We start from the raw sequence: 16,745 nt of genomic DNA on the forward strand, positions 1-16,745 counted from the left end.
TGAGGTGGTCGGGGGCCGTTCGCTGTTTTCTGCCTGGCTTCTCAAGTCTTAACTCTTGCCTAGGAGATCACGTTTTTACAGATCGTAAGGAAAGTTTTTGTCCCTGTTCCCGTTAACCAACTATCTACCTGTCAGCCCTGGGTTTTTAAAACTTGAGGTATGCGTGTGGGCTTTTTTTTTTTTTTTTACTGCAACACTAACCGGCTTGTGAAGGATTGACTCTCTGACCGCCAGATAGCTTGGCGCGTGTGCACGCGCACAAAAACCTTAAAAAAAAAAAAAAAAGCCTACCTTAAGCAATTTCAAGAGAGCAGCCCTTAAATACTACTTGCATAATGGTAGAGCCTGAATTAAATATCCACATGTCTGCGGACATCTCCGTATCTCCACGAGCATCACCAGCCTTCTCTGCACTGATGGACAGGTATTTACAAACTGCAAGTTTAGACAGGGATGTTCACGGGCATGTCTTACTGTCAGCGATACATACTTGCTCTACTAAACAGACACTAGGACTCCTGACCACAGCTGTCGTTTGTCCACTGGCCTGCCAGCACCAACGCCCATTTCTTAAGTATCACACGTGAGGTCAGTTGATAAATTTGTATACCTATTTTGTGAATTTTTTTGGGTGTAATTTGGTTTGTATTTGGTGATAATTTTCTTGAACACTAGTGAAAACAAAGTACAGCATTCTCTAGCATAAGCTAAAATAATTTCAAGAGGGTTAAGATTGAAAATATTTACCCATTAGAGTGAAAGGCCATACTGGGCAATTAAAGGACAAAGCATGAAATTGTGAATTTTTTTCTAAATTGACTTCACTAAAAGGGACAAAAGCAAGAAAGATAGGTTCAGGTTTTGTCAGTGTTATATTAATTCCCTTGATGCAAATTATAATATGAGATCAAAATAAGTACTTCAGGTCAGGTGGTGGCGCACACCTTTAATCCCAGCACTCGGGAGGCAGAGGCAGGCGGATCTCTGTGAGTTCGAGGCCAGCCTGGTCTACAAGAGCTAGTTCCAGGACAACTAGGGCTATTACACAGAGAAAGCCTGCCTTGAGACAAACAAAAAGTACTTAAGAAGGAAACAGGAAAGTCCAACACGTGGGCTAATTCCTGGGTTCCTTGTAACTCATTTTGTATGGCATTTCAATAGTTTTAAGAAAATATTTGCTGTATGTTCTGTGTGTGTGTGGTTGTCATGTGGTGAAAGTGCATGTGTGGGGTTGTACATGCATGAAGAGACCAAAGGATGATGCAAGACCTTAGCAGGCTCAGGCCAGGCAAGAGTTTTGCATTGAGAAGCGAGAGGGGCACGAAGTCCCACCTTGAGAAGTTATTATTATTTGATAACTGCAGAAAGAAGGGGGGGAGCAGTTTTCTCTAAGATTGTGGCCTCTAGTGTGTGAACTTCCATACAGAGAAGGCCACACATCCAAGAGTACATGGGCTTCACAAACTGTACTTGATGGGGTTTCTTTAAATAAAAAAAAAAAAAAAAGAGGAGGAGGAGGGGCACAAAGTTGGGTAGCTGTGGAAGGAGACGTGGATCTGGAGAGGCTGGGGAAAGGATAAATATGATCCAAATGCTTTGTAGGAAATTCTCAAAGAATCAATAAGAAATGAGAAAAAAAAATAATGTTCTCAACGTACTAGTACGGCAGCAGCTGCAAAGGTCACTAGGGTGGAAGATTTAGTAAGCTTAAACATTCCATTAAAGGGAAAGGAGTGTACTTTTCAAACAGGTCTCTGTGGGCTACACTTGAATGTTTCTCTGAAAAAACAAACAGGTATTGAAAATAATCCAATGTAACAGCATTGAGGCATGGGAGCAAGGAATGGTGGCTGCCTACAGGAACTGCACTTTATCCATGGGCTCATCATAAAACTGTGGTTTGGGGGAATCTCTCCTCTCCCTCTGTCTCCCTTTTGTTCCTTCTCTCCCTTCCTCTGTCCTGTTTTCTGCAGAGGACGATGCAGCAAGAAGGCCTCCCTAGAGGCCTGTCCTTTGGTCTAGGCTTTCCCAGCTTCAAGGAACAGGAGCCATATGTATCATAAGTGGCATAGTCTGTGGCAGTAGCCTAAAGCTGCTCGAATGTATGACTCAGTATCTGTATGCATTACAACATTACAGTGAAAAACTTAGCAAGCAGAGTACAATCCCTGGAGGTGCCTATGTAACGTGCACAAAGGAGTCAAGAACCTGTTCAACTTCTGTAAGAAATAAATAACGTGAAGAAGCTACTTCTTGAGCATCATCCTGATGTCTGAAGAACATGTGGTTCTATGATACTGCACATTCAAATTAAATGCCCGACTATTTAATACTGTCTATTGCTTTTGTAGCTCAGTTCTTACTTAAAAGTTGAGTATTATCTCCTATCCAAACCTAGGTTAGCAAAGGCAAAAGCAATTGGAAAGCAGTGTGAGGTCTGTGGTGAAGCCATGATGAAACCTGCATTTAAAGAGATTTCACAATTCCAAGCCCTGCTTGTTTTCAGTGATCTGTTTTGGATTTTAAATGCTGGGCCTAAGAAGGAAATTCAAGTTTTGTTGTTTAATTTTCAAATGACCTCTGGGCTTTGATCTAGATAAAACAGTTGCCCAGAGATTTGCATCAGGTGAACAGAGGGTCTTGTTGTTGTTAATGTTGCTTTGTTTTCAATATGTATTGGGCCTGGAGAGATGGTTGTGGTTGAGAACACTGGCTGCTCTTCCATAGGACCTAGGTTTGATTCCCAGCTTCCATATGGAAGCTCACAACCATCTGTAACTCTAGTTCCAGGGGATCCAATGTCCTATTCTGAACTCCATGGTCACTAAACCAAGGAGCAGGTTAGCTGGAGTAAGTGGTGCTGGGAAGTGGGCCTGATAGATAATAGCAGAGTCTTAGCTTCCAGCCTGAGCACTCTGCTCCTTGGTTGATACCATGTAACATGTTGATTCCATGTTCCTGCTCCCCTGCCTCCCCCAAAACGTAAACTAGTCCTCTATCATGTCCCCACTATGATAGGATCTCCCTTGTCAAGTATTTGATTACGACAATGATAAAAGTGTTGAATAGAGTAAATTCCTTCTGAGAAATTGCTGTGGTAACCTTGACCTTGTAATGCACGGGGCTTTGAAACTTCTTTATGGATCAGGACACACCTTTGATCCCAGCCCTTGGGAGGCAGAGGCAGGTGGATCTCTGAGCAAGAGGCAAGCCTGGTATACATATCAAGGTCCAGGTCATCTAAAACTATATAGTGAGTTCCTGCCATGAAAAAAACAAAACAACGAATTGCACTGTGGGAGGAATGTGGGAGAGTTTAGACAGGTGAGGCCCAGAAGCCCCAGCCTGCTGTGAGCTCAGTGCGTAACTATGGTGACTGGAAGAGCAGAATGACAATACAAAGCAGACAGAAAAAGCAAAAACAAAGCAAAACAAAAAAACCAAAAACCAAAACCGTACCCATTAGGTCTCAAGGAAGAACGGAGACTCTCCTGAGGATTGCAGCAATTCTCCCACAGCAATCATTAATAAAGAAAATTCCCCGCACACTTCCTATTGGCCAATCTAGAGGAGTTATTTTCTCAATTAAAGTTCTCCCTTCTCAGATGACCCAGCCTCATAGCAAACCATTAAAAAATAAAATCTAAGCAGGACAAGCCCTAGAGCTTTTCTGCCACAGCACAGGAACACTAACATCTAGGCCCTGGCAGAAGGCCCTCTAATGTTCTTGGCATCGCCAGTATTCTTGGGGTCTCTATTGTAAGTTCAACTTCATTGTCACAGATTTACACAGTGGTTTCTTAGAACCTCCCTCCCGGAAGTATGACCCTGCCACACATTGTCTAACTGTGTGGCTCTGTGGGACTTGTGAGTAGCATTCAGGACCGTGGGACTCCTGTATTCTGCAATCCTACAAAACCAGCACAGTGTGGCTAACAATGTCAAGCTCTGCTGTTGGCTTGAGATGCAGCCCAGCCACACTTTGTGATGGGCCCTGCATAATTCCTGCCTAGAGTTCCTGCTCTGAATTCAGGGTGGACTGTGATTATTAGGTTGTGTAAGCCAATGAAACCCTTTCCTATCCAAGTTGCTTTTGGTTGTTGTCTTTATTATAGGGATAGAAACCAAACTAAGATAGGCAGGACTACCCAAGACTGTTGGAGCCCACATGGTGCCGCCATGAGTCTTAGGTGATGGATATGGACACAGGGTTTGTCCTGGTTTGTCCTGTGAGGTTTAGGTTATACTTTAGCTCAATCTTTAATTTTTCCATATTTTCTTTTGGAATGGGAATATTTACTCCAGGTCACTTAATGTTGGATACACACACACACACACACACACACACACACACGTTGTTTTTGTTTAATGAAGGTTCACGATTAAGAGACTGACTTGACTCTCAGAAAAGACTCTGGACTTTTGAATAGAGTTTCCCCACAATAGGGCCTTTTGAAGTTGGACTGCATGAATTTTGCATTTGTGATAGCCATGAGCCAATGGTGTCTTGGGTAAATTGTTACAGTTCGAATGTAAAATAACCCATAATGGCTCGTGTGTTTGAACTTGACCACCAGCTGATGGTATCATTTGGAGGAGATTCTTGAATCTTTAGAAGATTGGACCTAGCCTAAAGAAGTGGATTTCTGGAAGGGATGTTGTTCATGGATTACAGCCCAGCACTGCTTTCAGCCCAGTCTCTCTGCTTCCTTGTTGAAAGAAAAAAAAAATCAGCAGCTACACATCTCTGCCATCATGAACCAAGCTGTGCCAGGTTCTGTGTCTTCCTCACCATGACAGATCTTCCCCCTCGGACCATGAACTCAAATGAACTCTGAAATTTTTGTCCTATTTTGGACAGAGGGATAGGAAAAGTGATGCACGTAGCACCATAAAATGGATGGAATGTATAATTCTAAACAGTGCACACCTTACTATTATATCCAGCACAAACATTGGTTTACCCTAAAATGTTTAGTTTGAACGAATGTGAAAGGCAGTCTCGAAAGATAGTGATGTCAGCTTTTGGCTAACATGCCAACTCTGTTTCTGATTATGGAAAAACGCATCTAAAAGCAATCACGGGCCACAGTGCATTGCAGGCTCGCTGTTCTCTGGGCGTTGAGAGCAGATGAGCTGCGAGCGATGTGGAGTTTCTGCTTGTTGGCCAGCCATCAACTACTCAGAGTTTCTTCCAATTGGAGTTAGCCTCACTTGAGTCTTCCTTATCCATTCACAGGGAAAACGCGCTATCAGTAAGCATGTTGATTCTGGTGAGAATTAGAAGAAAAGAGAAATGTGATTGTTTGCCACAGGAGCTTGCAGAAAGAGAGAGAGAGAGAGAGAGAGAGAGAGAGAGAGAGAGAGAGAGAGAGAGAGAGAAGAAAGGCCATGTTTTCTCATTCTTGCTAGGAACTGGTTTCCAACCCAAACGTCCAGCTGTAATTGCTTTGCCGTTCTTCTGCAGTCGAAGCCGTCACACAGCATGGCAAAACCCTGCTCGTATCTGTGGCGCTTTATCGGGGAACTGGAAAGTGTACGATGAAGGAATTCTACTGCACTCCTCTGCAGTCTAGACTGGAAGTTGCCGGAAATTGATAGAGCCACACTAGGAGAAAAGGTCACACATGTGAGCATGTGCCCACATATTTTGCTGGTGTGTAAATCAGAAAAGAGTTTAAAACTATGGGAAATACTTCTGCACTGAGAATGTTGCTCATAAAGGACTTAGAGTGTTCTTATTAAGTCAAATCAGTGTTTTTCTGCCTCCCTTTGGAGCTGCTTTTGATCTGTCCCTGGACAGGAATTTAAGTAGCCTTCCTTCAGTCTTGCATTTTTGGTTATATTTTAAGTGTGTGTGTGTGTGTGTGTGTGTGTGTGTGTGTGTGTACTTTTGCGGGTGTGTCTGTGCGTGGAAGCCAGAGATTGACCCTGAGTGTCTTCCTCAATCAATTTTGCTTCAACTTTTGTGATGTGTCTGCCACTGAACGCAGTGATTAACATTTTGCTAGTCTGACTGGATAACAAGCTCTGAGGAGCTGCCTGTGTCAGCCTGTGTCAGCCTGTGTTAGCCTGTCTCAGCCTGTGTCAGCCTGTCCCCTTTCCACTCCTGTGAACACTGATGTCATAGGTACATATTGCCATACCCTACTTTTTTTGGGTTTTTTTTTTTTCCCCCGTAAGTTCTGGGAATTCCTAATTTTTGCATGGTAGATATCTAACCATCTGAGCCATCTGCATTCGTATAACTGAGAAATAGTTACATGGTTATTTAATCCTTAACCTCTATTCAGGAATCCAAGCATGAGGTTTCACTCTGCTTCTGCTGCACAGTGCAGGCTTCATTTCCAGCCTGGTCTCCACCAGACTGGTCATGGCTGTGAGGTGAGAAGTGTAGAGAGTGACTCCTGAAGGTCCCCAGTGTGATGCAGCCTTCCCTGTGCACGTGCCACAGTTCTGTCTAGTCATTAGGCCTGGAGTATGTGCAGAGGGGATTTAACAGAAGCAGTTTCTTTTGGTTTGATTATAAAACACTTCCACATTCTCAACGGTTGAAGGCTTGGTCCCTAATTCTTGATGTTAGTTTGGAAGAGGAAAACTTTATGAGGTGACCTAGCTGGAGCTAGGTCACAGTGGACATGCCTTTGAAGTGTGTAGCTTGTCCCTGGACCCTTGCTATGTCTCTGCTTCCGCTCAGTCATCAGGCCGCCCTTGCTGGTACTTCTATCAGCATAATCTCTCAAGCCCCACAATAGTATCTTAAACTCTGGAAACTCAAGAGTTTTTCTAACCCAGAATTCCAAACCCTTTCATAATCCTCCCAGAACAACATGGTCATGTCTTTCACAATAATACCACATAATCATGGCACCAACTCCTAGCTTAGTTGGTTTTCTCTTGCTGTGGTAATGATAATGACCAAAAGGAACTGTGGTAAAGATCATGACCAAAAAGGGAGGAAGGTTTTTTTTTTTTGCCTTCAAGGTTTCTGTAGTCAAGAGACGTCAGGGCAGGAACTCAAGGCAGGAACTGAAGCAGAGGCCATAGAGGGACATTGCTTACTAGCTTGCTATCCCTGACTTGTTCAGTTTGATTGCTTATCCTAAGGCCACCTTCCCAGGGATGGCACCAACTAGAGTAGACTAGGTTCTTCCACATCAACCAATAATTAAAAAATTTTCCAACAGGCTTGCCACAGGCCAAGATGATGGGGGCATTTTCTCAATTGTGGTTCCTTCTTTCTAAATGACGCTAGCTTGTGTTGAGTTGACAAAGACTAACCAGCAAAGATGGGCTATAGTTTGCTTAAAAATTTAAGCAGTGAAGAATATAGAGTTTGCTTCCAGTTTTTAATATTCACAACAAACCTACTCTAAATATCCATGTACAATTTTTGTGAGACACTAAGTCTTTACTTCCTTAGACTAAACATGTACTGTGTAATTGTGTAAATGAGTGTCTGGTCTCTAAACAAACTGACATGATGTTTCTAGAGCATTCAAACCATTTTATATTCTCACCACCAGTGTGTGCATAATCCACTCCTCCCGGCCCTTGCTGGCATCTGGTATTCTATTTTTATTCTACGCCTCTTGATATATTTAAAGTGGTAATTCATTTGGTTCTAATTTGCATTTCCCTAATGCTCAGTGGTGTTGATCATAATTGTATAAGTTGATTGACCATCTGTGTATCTCTTTCTAGCTAAATGTCTTTTTAAAAGTGTGTATCTACTTGTTTTAAGTGTGTGAATGTTTTGATGGCATGCATATGTATCATGTGCTTACCTCGTACTCATGGAGGTAAGAAGAGGATCAGATAACCTGGAACTGGAGTTACAGATGGTAACTCATGTGGGTGCTGGAAACTGAACCTGTGTCTTCTGCAACAAGCGCTCTTAACCACTCAGCCATCTCCCCATCCTCCCTAAAGGTTTTTTTTTTTTTTTTTTTTAATGTCTTGTCTGTATTCTAAGATAAAATGTTTGGAAACTTTTACTGCTGATTTTAAAGATTTTCTTTAAAAAAAATCAGGATTAGGTTTATTTGCAAGTAAGAGCCCCAATTTCCTTTGGTTTAAATACTTTAAAATTCATTCTCCCCTGTAATAGAAACCTAGGAAAAGGCTGGTCTCGTGTGTAGAGGATGCTGTCTCCTTTACTGTGTGCTGTTTCTGTTACTGGAATTGTCTTTTGCCCCCAGGTGGCTTCCAGAGTTCTAGTCATTCCATGTGTTTCCTAGGAAGCATGCAGAGGGTAGAAAGAGGGCACAGGCTGCTCCATTACAGGCCCTGTTCTCAAATCTTCTGTTGCTTGTCTTACATTTCCATAGGGTAAAGAAGTGATAGAAAATGGTAGCCACTGAAATTATTATACATTCATTATAAAAGAGTTTAAAGAAGTGAAAGATGTAAACAGAGAAGTTCAAATTCTCCATCATTACATCTTCTGGAAGTAATTATTGCTAAGAGCTTGGAATGTTTTCTGCCATGATTTTAGAAATTCACTGAAGTTTAATTTAAATATTTCTCCTTTCGGATACACAAGCCTGCAGTTAGTAAGTATATTCTTTTGTGCAGCCATCACCATAATTTAGGTTTCTCACACTTCTGTTCCCAGTTCTGAGGTTCCTGTGTGGCTTCCGCTTTTCTCCTACTTTGTCATTGTGTCCTTGTAACACAGTGGCACAGTTTACTTCGGGGATAATGCTTTAGGTAGAAAATAACAGTTACCATGTTACACGTGGAAATCAACAGATCATCCCTTTTCTCTCTCATCCCCCTGTCCAATTCATCCCCTGGCCTGTCAGCACCGCTTCCAAAACTTCTCCCCAATTCTCTTCATTTTTACGCCATTACCAAGATTCAAACCACCATTATTGCTCATATAAATAGTCTTCCTTCTCATGTCATGTGACCTCTTACCTTAACTGATTCCAAAGGTTACCCACCACACTTTAGATAAAATTCAGTGTCTACCACAATCTGTGAGAAGCTGCCACATTTGGCTTATATTGCTTTAATTTCTGCCCTTCTTTCTACCTTCCTCCTTCTTGCCCTCTGCCAAATGTCCCATGGTTTATTACCTCGTTTTCTCTCTTTCTCTCTCTCTCTCTCTCTCTCTCTCTCTCTCTCTCTCTCTCTCTCTCTCTCTCTCCCTCTTTTTCTTTTTTCTTTTTTTGGTTTTTCGAGACGGTTTCCTTGTGTATCTGTGGCTGTTCTGGAACTCACTCTGTGGACCAGGCTGGCCTTGAACTCACTGAGATCTACCTGCCACTGCCTCCCTGAGTGCTAGTATTAAAGGCCTATGCCACCATCATTCCCTGGCTTGCTATCTCATTTTCTATATATCCTGCTTCCTCTGTATCTGCCGGTGTCTCCTGTGACTCCACCCTTCTTCACCCCAGCATCCTTAGTTTGGTTGTCCCACCTAGATTTCCTGACTGACTACCAGCCAAAGGCTCTTTATGAACAACAGAAACAACACATTTTCACAGTATACCAGATTATTCCACAGCAGTACACAAAGCAGCAGCTGATGTGACAACATTCTGTCGCACAGTAGGCTTATTGTTTTAGTAAGTACTCTCTAAAATAATGATGAAGGCACGGTATCGTAAGTGTCTGAGCCTGCAACCTAGTTATTTATTATCGTCATTCATCATGTGCTGTGCTCTAGGATGACTGAGAGCCCGTTAGGTTTGTTTACACATCACCAACACTAATGTGATGAGGCTGTGTTGTGCTGTGTTAAGGTGTAACCACTGTGATAGCTTTAGGTGTGATGGCTAATATTTATTGTCAGCTTGATTAGATTAAGACACACAGAAGGCATTGTCCTGATGGGGGTATGCATGAGGGGGTGTTTCCAGAGATGACTGATAGAGGGAAGACAACATATCATGAATGTTGGGGGCACCATCCCACAGATGGGATCTTGTTGGAAACACAAACAGAAAAAGGAGAAAGGAAGCTGAGTGGCAATTTCCTCCTCCCTCCGCTTCCTATTCTGATGGAAGGTGAAAAGCAGCTTCCCAGCATGCAGACAGAAGCGGATTCCACCCCTGCTTCCTTCCCATGCTGGTTCACAACCACCCATAACCACACTGCCAGAGCAGTGCCCTCTTCTGGTCTCCTGTGGCACCAAGCACCCACATGGCACACAGACATGCATGTAGCCAAAACACCCACACAGAAAGTAAAATGAATAAATCTAATAAAAATTTTAAAAAGTAATGTACATTCAAAGCACATGAGCCCTAGAGAAAACAACATATCTCAAAGCCTAGGGAAACACAGTGACTATATTAAAGTGGCCATCTCAGATGAGAAGGACACGGCAAAATGAGGTCAAGAGGACTGGGGAGCACAAGGAATGAAATATAATGAAGGAAATTAGAGAGGCTCCGGAGAGAGTCTGCAGTCTGTGTACCTGGGAGCCGGGTGATCACGGATGATGCATGCATATCCTAATTTTCGGGAGGAATGCTTAAGTAATGTTCCCAGCAAAAGCATGCGCAGATTTGTAACAGAGATTTTGGTAAGATTTCAATGGCCTTATGTAGAGGGTACATAGATAGCTGACTGATAAAAATCTTTTGAGTATATTCTTCCACCAATGTATTTGAAATTAAGTTGCATGATGTAATCAGTCTAGAAAAAATTTAAACTATGGTTATTTAACACTCAAAGGGAAATACACTGTAAATCTAGAGAATGCAAAGATGCTTTATCGAGGACTGCATTTGGGGTGGATTATGTAACAGGTTATTGTAGCTTAAGTCCTAAGGAAACTGAAGCATTCCAACAAATGTATTAATACAGACTTTGAATTTTAACCTACATTGTAGATTGCTTTATATCATAGCCTGGCCATGTCTCTGAATAAATGCATCTTTTAAAAATGGAAGTATAGTATAATTAACCCTGTACATTCCTTATGTAGAGCTGTTTTTATAAGTATGCAGAGCAAAGTATCCTTACAACAGAATTCAGACAAGTATGGGCATATCCAAGGCCTGGAAAGGAGACTTGTGAGTGGGTGGAGCCCTGCTTGCACTCACAACAGCCCGAATACCCGTGGCTGAATTCTAGCAAGAAAGCATAGTAAATAAATATAGAGCCCTTTTCATCACACAGTTAATAATCACCTGGAAGCTTAGTTTCATTGATATTAGAGCTTCTGCTCAAAGCAGGAATGATTTCCCTAACTTAGTCACAGATATAATGAAATATCTGTGTTAAGGACTGGAGCATGAATTCCTCAGGACACTGTCACAGAGGAGGAGAGCAGTGGAGGGCAAGATGTAGTCACTGAGATGACCGAGTCTGTGAGCACAGGAGATGGCCTCTGTGGATGCACAGACGTGCTCAGTGTGGTTGAAGAGGGACAGCAGGAGCTGTCATTCAGGACAGAGGAACATTTCGTTAGCAGGCCATTTTCTGACTGCACTAGAATGACCCTACAAAAGCCAGGTTCATTATGGATCAAGGTTATATTCTAGTGCAGTCTGGGCTACAAAGATTGCTTCCTGTCCTAGGACCACAGCTCTCCTGACACGGAGACAGAGACATGGTTAGGCAACTGCAGTGATAGACCCTGGGGGGCTGGGACGGTTGCCTGCCAGACCGGCAAAGGGCACTGCTGATTGGTACAAAACCACCGAATTCTGATAAAAACAGGAGTGATCCTGCAGACTGCTACACGCTCTTTAGAGTTCAGAGACCCACCGAAACTCCTGAAAACAATCAGAGGTTTTATGCAGACCATCTGTAATCTATGCAAATATGATGGGATGTTGGGAACACAGGCAGCAACTTTAGTGATCTGGGCAAAGATTAGCCCAAGGAACGCAAAACAGGAAGATCATCTTTGGTAGAAAATTAAGAACATAAGAGTTCAAAGCATGCTGGGATAGAGCATGATGGAGTGTGAGTCTGAAAACTAAATTCAGTCCCCATGTTTGAGTCACTTAACATAATAAAAATGCAGCTATGGTACACAAATTTATATAGATAATTGTCTCGAGGAGGAGGGGAGCAAGTTGTCAACACACTGAGAGCTTACTGTTTACCAGACTCGTAGTACATGAACTCATTTGGTTCTTGCAGTGGTCTTGAGTTAGTTACTAATAACTCTCTTGCAGATGGAGAGTGCTGAACTGAATTAACTCAACCAAGGACCCATGACCAGTGAAGAGCAAAGGGAGACTTTAAACACAGTGTGGCGGGGTGGGGGGTTTGACAATCTAGCTTTTAAGTGGGCCGTGGTCTGTGTCTTTATACAACAAGAAGTGAGAGCCCTTGGGATCACACATCCAAGGCTAGATGTTGAGGACAAATAAGCAGCTAAATTGTTAAGTTTATCCTTTCAGAGGGGTGGAGTACACATACACACCATACTCACGGTCATACACACAGCACACACACATATACACAAAGATAGAAATATATTTTCTTGGGCAACTCGGACCATCATAAGCATCAAAACTGACGTAGCAAACAGGTTATTGGGTAAATTCTGGGTCAGGTCATACCCTTGTCACCTCCCAGGGTACCTTAGGTAAGTCACTGATCCTCTCCAATCCACTTTCATAAGATCAGGTTGTAAAACAACTATCACAGGAGAGTCTGAAATAGCCAAGTAATGCTTTAGTAGGTAGTTCAGTTAAGATATGACTCATGAAAACTAAAACTACGTTATTATATAAACAAAAGAATGTTTTGCTACTCATGCAAACAGCTTGGTCTTTAACAGATTACACCCTAGGAAACCCGAGGGAAGTCGTAGAGAGTGAAAGTCTGGAAAGAGTCCACAGTCAGCACTGGCAGTAAGAGAGCAGCCTGGTGCCTTCAGAACCTCTAACCTCCTCCTCGCAACAGTGTGTGGTGGCGGAGGAGGGCCTACGGGTGGTGCCCACCCAGACAATGCCCACTGTTGTTATCTGGTTCAAGGGTACAGTGTCCCTCAGTGTGTTCTTTTCTTCTTTTTAGTTCTGAAAACTATACTCTCTGTTTTAACACTACTTTAACATGCAGGCACTATTAAAATTTCTTCACCAAGGGCGTAAAAGGAGATATTTAGCTTTAGAAAAATGTTTCTTAGATGCAAGGGGAGCTTTGAGCGCGACTCTTGTCCTGACCCACCATAAGTTTTCTATGCACTTGTGGAACAACGGTGCTTTAAACCTTTTATCTTGACTGTAATTAGCTATCTTACCACCATTTTGCCTCTTTTAATTTAAAAAGATAATAAGAGAATTCCATGAGCACTGGGATTCTCTCTCAGTATTTTGAACAAAGAAATCTATTGAGTCTCACATTTTTTAGAAAACCGCCCACCAGCTTTACAAAAGAAATAAGTGTACAATGCTTCTTAAACATTATTTAGAGAAAACTAGGAAAGAAATATGTGACAGTTACGATTCTCATAATATGATGGGGCTCATTTCAAGTTTGAGCGTGATAAAGAGGGATCTCTGCTTTTCAGAAGACATACAGAACCACACTTACACATTCCACATGAACTGTCACCAGCAGCAAGATGTAGCAACAGGCACTTCATCCTGGAATGGAACACTTTTTACTTTTAACTTTCCAGACACCATGTAACAAGACTGCGCCTCTGTAGCTTTCCTTGAGAGATAGAACAAAATCCTCTGTTTGTTCTTACTCCAGGTCTTCTTGTTGGTTCAGAACCACTTGGCTGCAGACTGAAAAGAGCTGGTGCAGGACAAAGAGAGTGTTCAGATTGTGTGCAAATGGAGGAAGGGAGGGCGAGACAGAAGAAAGCCCAGGGTTCAGTATGGAGGATGTTCGCACATCTGCCTTTTGTAGTACAGAAGGACTTGGTCCAAGAATAGCATCACTACTATGTGTTATCCAACCAGAAGAACTCCCAGGCAAGTTCAATAGCAGGAACTTAATATAGGCTCCTGTTGTAGAATTTCTAAAGGTATTCTATATTATTGTGACCAAAAACTAATGAAAATCAAGAAGGAGAGCAGAGAGATTATTTGGCTTACACTTCCATGTCCATTTTTGAGGGAAGGTGGGCAGGAACTCAAGGAAGGAACTTGGAAGCTGAACAGAGACCACAGAGGAATGCTTGCTCCCCATGGCTCAGTTTACTTTCTTGTATAACCCAGGACTACTTTTTCAAAAGTGGTACCACCTGCAGTGCCCTGGGGCTTCCTATGAGTAATCAAGGCAATGCCTCACAGACTTGTCCACAAGCCAGTCTGATGGTGGCAATTCTTAAATTGCAGTTCCCTCTTCCCAAATCATTCTGGTTTATGTCAAGCTAAAAAAAAAAATCATTACAATGCCTAAATTATGCTAACTACCAAAACAAAAGAATCTGTAAGTGTAATTATCTGGTTAAAAAAAAAAAGGTCTGAACTCACTTCTGGGGCTTAAAACTCCACCAATTGTTGGGCTCAAAAGCTCACTAGTATCTGAGTTTAGAATCCCTCCAATCCCTGAGCGCCCAAGCTCAGTACTTGAAATCCCACCAGTTTCCACCCTTGATATCTCCCAAGCAGAGGCATCCACCCTCCTGTGTGTTTCCCAATAAGACTCTCGTGTGAGGCTTGTGTGGAGTGACACCGTGGTATTCCTTGGCTCTCAACTGCCAGGATACCTTTCCCTTCGGAACTGCAGCACCTCCACTGGGGGAGCCTTTCCCTTCAGAGCTGTAACACAGTAAAAACGTTTTATGCCTTGCTTTTCTTCATAACTTTTATCTTCACCCAAATTCTCATTTGCATATGGATATGTAGTGATTCTAATGAGCAATGTCCCCATGAGCTCAGGTATCTGAGCACTTGATCCCCAGTTTGTGGTGCTGTTGGGGAAGCTTTAGGAGATGCAGCCATGCTGGAGGAAGCATCCCTGGAGGCAGGATTTGAGAGTTTTCATATCTTCACTCCACTCTAGTTCTCTCCTCTGCTTTGTGCTTACAGCTGATGTGAGCATTCAGCTCCCTGCTCTGCCTTCTCTGCCTTCCGGTTGCCATGCCTCCCAGTTGCCATGCCTTCCAGTTGCCATGCCTCCCAGTTGCCATGCCTCCCAGCCATCATGGACACTTAGTCCTTGGAACCAGAAGCCCAAAGAAACTCCTCCTTCTATAAGTTGCCTCAGTCATGGCGTTTATCACAGCAACAGAAGGTTACATACACAGGGTACAAATGTGTCTGTGTGTGCAGATCTCTATATACAAATTTTGATATTTACTGTGTGTTGCTCTTCACTAGAGTTTAAACACCCTGAAAGCAGGACATTTCTTTTATCCTTTGTTTTACTTACTTCCAGGTACACAGCAAAGACTTAAGACATGCACCTTCCTTGAATGAAGAGATATTGAATGATACAAAGTACTGATCTTTTCTTTTTAGATTTAATAGAATATAATGTATACACTATAGAAAAAAATCAATAAAGAAGCCTCTTTAAAGAGGCTTTCAGGCTGGACAGATGGATCAGAGGCTGCTCACAAGTGGGCTCTGGGGACTGAGGGTAGGATCCTGTAAGATGACACGGAAGAGTTAGCTCAGAGGACAATACTGGTCACCACGACAGGACAATGGGACAGGTCTATGCATGCACATACGCCACAAATAAAATCCTTTGTGGTTTTGAGAGGTCATATTTTTATCATCCCCTGGAAAATGTGTAAAGTGCTCAACCCTTGGCTAAGTCCATACAGGAAATATATATAAATCCCAATGCTTACAGGAAAAGTAAGGAATTTCTAGTTTCTTTGTAAACAAATTGAATAGTGTTATCTTAAATATGAAAAGGGCCAATCTCATTAAACTAAGCATTGCTAATGATTTTAGAATGTGGTTGGCTTGGTAGTCATGAAAATTCACAAGTATGTTTTTCATTTATTACAGGCTACGGTACTCATATTCTTAATAAGCAAATTAAATATTCCACATTATAAAATTACTCTTGGACAATAGTAATTTAGATTTTCCAAACTTAGAAGTAAGTCCCAGTGAATCTATGGTGAACCTTTTATACTTTATTTGTTTGCTTTACGTTATTCTTTTCGTTGTTGTTGTGGTCGTCCAGGTTACTCTCAAACTAGCTATGTAACAGAGTGTGGACCTTGAATCACTGAGCCTCCTGCTTCTTTCACCCAAGACTTAGAATCACCAGCATGTGGCACCATGATTCAATTTATACTCTTCTATAAAAAAAGAAATAACTTCTCAGAATCAACTTCTGTCTTGGTTTCATACTTAACGCCCCGTGGTCATGATAAAGCACTTGTCACAATGCTCAACAGAAGCTCCCAAAGTCAAATGAAAGAATGAAGCAGATTTCAAACACATGTTTATTCAAATCCACAGCTGGGTTCATTGTTAGCAGCTGGACCTCCAAAGCAGAACAGCGAACTTAAGCTCACAATAAATGGAACGACTTCTTTTACTCTGTAAAAGAAACTACAGATTCAGCTGGAAAGAACAGGGGAAGAATCTGTGACATTCATCATGGCTCCAGGCAAAGCCTCGACTTTGTAAGTCCTTGGCAGGTGAGCATCCCTGCTCCAGTTCATGCCTCCTCCTCTGCCAACACATCATGCTGTATGTACTCATGCCTGCCCAGCTCTGTGTTGGGAATAAAGTTATTGTCCTGATGTTTAGTGTTGGCAACTTAGTGTTGCTAAAAGGTCCTGGTGCAATCATTTCACTGAAACAACTACAATAGCTCCCCACCACAGAAGGCCGTGTGAATAAAAA

The 16,745-nt window shown here is 42.3% G+C and overlaps 1 long non-coding RNA gene across 15 annotated transcripts in view; it reads left to right on the forward strand.

Moving 5' to 3' along the window:
- Positions 1–61: 61 nt before the first annotated feature.
- The window catches only part of LOC126506583 (uncharacterized), a 27,978-nt gene continuing 11,294 nt past the window's right edge, over positions 62–16,745 (forward strand). For 12 of the 15 annotated variants that reach the window (XR_007593317.1, XR_007593354.1, XR_007593284.1 and 9 more), the window contains exons 1-2: positions 110–588; positions 16,356–16,537. This is a non-coding gene — a long non-coding RNA (uncharacterized lncRNA). Of the gene's footprint in view, positions 589–16,355; positions 16,538–16,745 lie in introns of all 15 variants that reach the window. The other 3 variants (XR_007593327.1, XR_007593307.1, XR_007593295.1) reach the window with 3 other exon arrangements.

Source organism: Alexandromys fortis, unplaced genomic scaffold (assembly GCF_014885135.2).
Source record: "Alexandromys fortis isolate MF-2015 unplaced genomic scaffold, M_Fortis_MF-2015_v1.1 scaffold_19, whole genome shotgun sequence".
NCBI lineage: Eukaryota > Metazoa > Chordata > Mammalia > Rodentia > Cricetidae > Alexandromys > Alexandromys fortis.